At 46.3% G+C, this 6,000-nt stretch overlaps 1 protein-coding gene across 1 annotated transcript in view; it reads right to left on the reverse strand.

Annotated features, from left to right (window-relative positions):
- The window catches only part of LOC138511262 (aldo-keto reductase family 1 member A1-A-like), a 253,297-nt gene extending 248,100 nt beyond the window's left edge, over positions 1-5,197 (reverse strand). Inside the window, exon 1 of the mRNA XM_069626813.1 lies at positions 5,065-5,197. The gene's annotated coding sequence lies outside the window, so the exon portion shown is untranslated. The remainder of the gene's footprint in view (positions 1-5,064) is intronic.
- Positions 5,198-6,000: the final 803 nt, after the last annotated feature.

Raw genomic sequence — 6,000 nt, forward strand, 5'->3', positions numbered from 1 at the left:
TACACGCGGTTGCACACCTCACCAATGGTCTACGCAGATATGACCACATATCAACCTTCACTGACTCCCACTGCAGGCATGAATCACGTTCAAGTCTTGCTGCATCATCTGTAAGGTAGTTGCCCTCAACACTGCAGAGAAACTCAGCATCTCCGGCGGACAGAGCACCAACATAAACCAGGACACATGCAGACTTGAAAACCACCGCTGCAAAAAGGAAAGGACCAGAAAACAAGCCTTCTCTGCCTATGTCCCAAGACTATGCAACCTCCTCCCCGTCGGCATCAGATGCGCCCCCACGCTCCTACAATTCAGAAAAGAACTCAAGACCCACCTCTTCAAGGAATCTCTCTGCCTCAACACCTACGCCATCACATCGCCCCTCGTGCCACCTGACTCGCTAGGTGCCGCCCGCCCCTGTCCTCTCCGACACCCGGTAGAACTGTACCCCAATTCTGTGCTCCTCTTCTGTGCTCCTCTGTATCCCAACCTCTCGCTGTATATCTGTTCTGTTGTTACCTCTGAAAAGTGCTCCGTTATGCATCTGTATGGCTGTATACCTCTGTAAAGAGCTCTGTTGCTACTCGAAGCTAGGACTGCCCTCAATAATTACAATAGTAATAATATAATAATTATAATAAAAAAAGTGTTGGGAGGACACTTACAAAAATCTCAGTTTACCCTGACAAAGACGATAAATAACTTGAACGTACGCGCTGTTTCAAATGTAGTATTTTAAAATGGGATTAGAAAGTAATCAGTACCTGCAGACTATTTCTGCACCCAAATATGGCATCCACCGCGCTACACCCTCTTCGGCCGGTGTTCTGTAGGTACGGCTCATTATGCACTAGGTGGTACTTTAGCACAAACGTATAAAACAAAACTAAAAATGGGGGCCTCTAGTTGCTCTGCCTTAAGAAGTCACTCACACCCACCCACCCATAGCCCTAATAACATTTTTGTAGTCCACCCAGTTTGATGGTGCTCATGTGGGTTAAGAAGAAGTATTTAGAAGAGAGCACTGAGGATATGGGACTAAATAACTGATTAGGCGTGGACAGAGTAACCTTTGAACCTTTGGACAATCCTGGTAATAGTGATGTGTTGTAACTTCCTCTAAGTGTATTCAACCAATAGAGAAGAGTCTTGGTCACAATGAGTGACCAAGACCTACCTACCCTGGCTGTGATATCACTTCCATGCCATTGGTCAGTTCTCTGTGTGCTTGTCTACCCTTCATTGGCATCCCATTCACTCTTGCAAATTTACCAGCATCTAGGAGTTGCATGCCTTTGGAATAGCTTTCCTTTTAAAGAGGTCTAGGCCATTATCTGTCAACAATAACTAACCGAGGACCTTTGTTTGACTGACGCTTCACCGTAACTAGGCTGAGGCTACATTCCAAATTGGGCCTTTCCCACCGAGTGTGCTTAAGATATATCTCTGCTCAAATCTTCTCTGAACCTGGAATCACAGGCCCACCTTCTGACTATGTTAACAATTAGCTAAAAAAGAAATACAGGAAGATGGAGCCGAGCACATGCGTGTGAAGTACATGATGCAGACACAGAAAGATGGGTGGGCAGCACAGAGTTACTGCGAAATATATGAAGGAGGGGACGTGTGCACAAAGGGGTCAAGAGAGGAGGGGTGAAGGCAGAGCTGGAAGGACATGGCTGGCAAGTGGAAGAGGGTAGGCAAGAAGGATGTCTAAGAGTTGAAGGTCCAGAGGGTCCTTGAAAAAGGATGGCATAGAGGTCCACGGCGGCAATATTATACAGGTTACGCAAGCTTGTCCAATCAGATAGTGCCTGATGATGTTCCCGTGCCCTGATTGGCAGGCCAAGAACTGATCATTCTTTTCAGGGTGATCATTATTATTTCTGAGAACAAGCCCATTTTAGCTGTCAGCGGCAAATATCGATTTGTGTATCATTCCGATTCCACCTGCAGAGGGTGTTGAGCCTAAAAAGCCAGGCAAGCAAGATTACCAACAGTGACCCCATGCAGTGTTTCGGCCCCACTGGGTGTCATTAGAGAGGTGTGGCTAAGATGTCTCTGGAGGCACCGAGAACAAAGGTTATCTGCCCAATTGTCTCCATCTATTGATAGTAGATGCACATACTCCAGCATCCTCTAGATTGGTTGGTCTTTATGAGTGAAGAAATGAAACCTGTGTTTTTATGTATAGTAATGTGCACAGTGCACGTGCCACTGAACGGTCCTTTCGGAACGGCGTCACCTCAGAAAGAGGGAGTGGTCAGAGAGGCAGGAGAACCACAGACTTTTCTAGAAGGAGTTCCCAGGGTCTCTAAGAGGAGCCGAAGAGTTTGGTCCCTTCCACAATCTTTGTGGGATCATCGGGAATCTGGTTCAAGGTTACCATGCGCAGCGCCTGAGATCTACAGTGAAGAGACTTGATTGGGAAGGGTCCTTTTATCTAATCTGGCGCTGGAAAATATGCTTTGGGAGTCTGGCCCTTGGCATCAATTTGGGTGATTAATCTGCTCAGGGATCCAGATTGACTACTATGGGCAGCTTTGTGAGAAAGGCAATGAGCCTTACATTCACTGTAGTGTTTAGAGGCCACTGGAGAAAAAAAAAACTCCTTGCGACCTTACACCATTAGGGACGCTCTCACTTTTTCACTGTATTTTTTTATACTATCATTGACTATTTGAATTGCCCAATTGTTTTGATCAATCTCTGTGCTGATTGCACCTTCAGCTAATTTGAGAATTTATAATAAAAATAAATATGATGATAATGATCAATTTCAGTAATACTGACTTTCTGCTCCAACCCAACCATAATCATAAATCGTGTTAACGTCAGACGCTAAGGGAGTGTGGAGCAACACGTAGATCTCCTTGAAGCACCATGTTTGGTGGAAAGGGGTTTTGAGGACACCCTGCTATTCAACTAATATTCAACCAGGGCACAGTATGGTTATTGCTAAAAATGCTGGGCCTCATTACGCGTTGGGCGTTTCCTCAATTACTACCTATGCTTATTGACCAGACAATCCAGAGTGCAATAGGGATGCAGCAAATACCCGATGCCGAGTAGGTCAAATTCATGCATGCACTATTTGGCCGACGCCTCATGTGATCAATACTGGGTGCAGAAAAAAGAGAAATACTGCATGCAGTACTCACCTCCCACATTCCTTAATAGTTCTTCCTCAATGTGGACAGAGGGGATATTCAGTGGTTTACTCCCCGGTAGGCATGGATCACCCGACTGCAGCCCGTACGGAGAACGGAGCTCCAAAGTAATATTTGTATTATCCTGGCGCTCCAGATTCCTGAGGGGCTGCACTGGGGTGATACATGTCCCACTGAGGCGTACCGCATGGCTAGGTATGCACCACCTCGGGAAGCGCTGGACCTACATTCTCCGAATGCAGTCCCTTCCACGCACTTGATTCTACCTATGTTCTGCTTTGCTTGTCTAGACATGACCTGTGCATCCCAAGCGGGGCGTATCAAGTGTACGCCAGACAGCGGAGGCAGGCTGGCTGAAGGGACACTAAGGGGCACTTCTCATCAGCCCATGCATAACAGGTCCCATTGAAGTGGGAGGGTAACACAGAGGCGCCCGAGCACACCATGCTAGTTCTGAGTCTTTCTATAGTGCACATTGGTGACACAGTTTTTTCATGGCACTGTGACCGTATCACCAAAATAGGAGGCACTGGACTAGGAACCAGGCAAAGCCTAAAGAAGACACGGGTGGTACTAAATAGCTTCCGTAGTATGGAATCACCATTTATAGGAGGTCATTTCTTTCCCAGTGGGATGATCTTTGATGGATATATTGATGGGGTGACACTCAATGGTACACACAATGAGATAGAACTGAGGTCTGAGAGACCATGTACCGAGGGTGGATTGCATTGATTGGTATTATAGAAATAAATAAAAGAAAGACAGCTATCATTGGCTCCACCCAGCAATAATGATAAGACAGACAAATAGGGGGTTTCCGAACAACATCCCAGCTATGCAATACTTTATGAACATGCTGTCGTTTTGCTTATTTGGAAATGTCTAAACTAAAGCCATTTTTAAATTGACGTTTACATTTGACGAAAACCAACTGAAAGCAAATGTAAAACCATTCCACCAGATTTGACTATCTCCATTTTGCAGAACTTTGCGTGAGCCTTCGGCGACCCTTTGTAGAAGTAACCATGGACTGGAGCTAGATTGCAAAACATCACATAAAACAGGCAAAGTTGGCCAATGGCCCAATGCCATTAGACGTCTATCTCCACCATGGCCTGTTCCTTTATCCAAAAAACCTGTGATCTAAGTCTATAAAGCCAAATCTGTTTGATGGTGACCTTTAGTTGGCAGCTATGACTAGACTAATATCGGCCCTCTTTCATATCTCGGGAGGATAGCTCAGCGGCAACCTGCTCGCCTTGGAAGCAAGACGACACGGAGCAACACAGGTGCGATCCACGGGTCCACACGTAACAACCTCTGGGTATTAAGCGCGTTATAAATAACCTATCATATCATTGCTTTGCCACTGCCTGCTTCTTCTCTCCTGAATCACAGCTACAGAATTCCAAATCACAAGCCCTTTTCTGCCCTCTGTCATAGAAGCACCCCTGTGGTGCAATGAGGCCCGAGCTCCCCTGCACATGTTTTGCAGGACACATGGAGCCTCTCCTCTCTCAAAGATAACCTACATGGAGTCTTGTTATGAGTATGGCAGTAGTGATAAACAACATACACAATGGGCAAACACTGCTTGTTTTACCACTCCATCTAATTATGGGTTTTGAGACAGGCAAAACAATCCTGCTTGTGATTGGAGGTATTGCCTCCATGTAAAATGTTGGTGAAGATGCTGGCGGTATCAACCCATGCGGTAATACCGCTTCTCTCCAGTGAAGTCCATGGTCCTTTAGAATAGGAAGCAACAAACTCCCATAATCAGGCGGTGAATTGCCATTGCCACCGTCGGTTACACAATTCAGTTTGATGGCATTGGTCCGGCTTACAACACCCAACCGCCCCAGTGCTGCTCACAGCCGAATCTCCTTACCCTGTAGTCTTCAGGCCCGGATCCTGTTCAGCTCGGTGGACAGACCCTCTGCCTGCTCCCGCAGCACGCGGTACAACTTAGGCCACGGTCCAGTCAAGCATTATCCAGCCTGGTCAATTATTAGATGCTGGAGATTAAATTGGTCACTGTTCCTGTGAAGGGAAAACCTGCTCATCCAGCGGGAAAACAATGTTCAGTTTTATGTCAATTGCCACGTCAGCAAATTCTCACCACCAGTCGTTTGGGAGGCACCCTTCTCGCACTGCCAAGGTCAAACCATGAGGTCTTGGCCTGCTGTTTGCACAGAGGCAAATGAACGAATAATCACACATGCAACTTTACATTGAATACATATGGCACGTGGAGGAGAGGGCTGTAGGCATCTGATAAGCGCATTCGTGAAGGGCCAGACACATGCTGTGTGTCGATTTCGTAGCTACAGATAGACTATCTACAGATAGTCTCTAGCTTTGTCTTTGTTCCCATGGCTCCTGTTAGGGAAAATTCTCTGTTTAGGCTGAATTGCCTAACCTAGTGAGTCCCCCAGCAGCTTTGCTGGATTTCTGGAGTTTTTTTTTTCTCCTGCCAAGAGTGAGACTCTTTTTCTCCCACTCTTGGACATGATTTGTGGTATTCCTTTGAATGTTAATGTGTTTCATGGGCTATGGGGTCTTTTACTCCATAGGGTCTCATATGTTTTTTTTCTATGTGTGTTACACTGCATCCTCCGTGCAGTAACACCGGGGTGTCATAGTGACCCCCACCATAGACACCATACCCTGGGACTGACTACTGTCTCCCAGGGCATGTAAAGTCACCATTGGCTTTACTAGTCCCAAATTACTAACAGAACCAGTACAAACCATCATATTGTGGATGTACTGGTAGGGGCAATTCGATTGCCCCTGGGTCTGTTATTCGAGGGGGCACTGTCCT

Source organism: Ambystoma mexicanum, chromosome 6p (genome assembly GCF_040938575.1).
Source record: "Ambystoma mexicanum isolate Mex_15411 chromosome 6p, UKY_AmexF1_1, whole genome shotgun sequence".
Lineage (NCBI taxonomy): Eukaryota > Metazoa > Chordata > Amphibia > Caudata > Ambystomatidae > Ambystoma > Ambystoma mexicanum.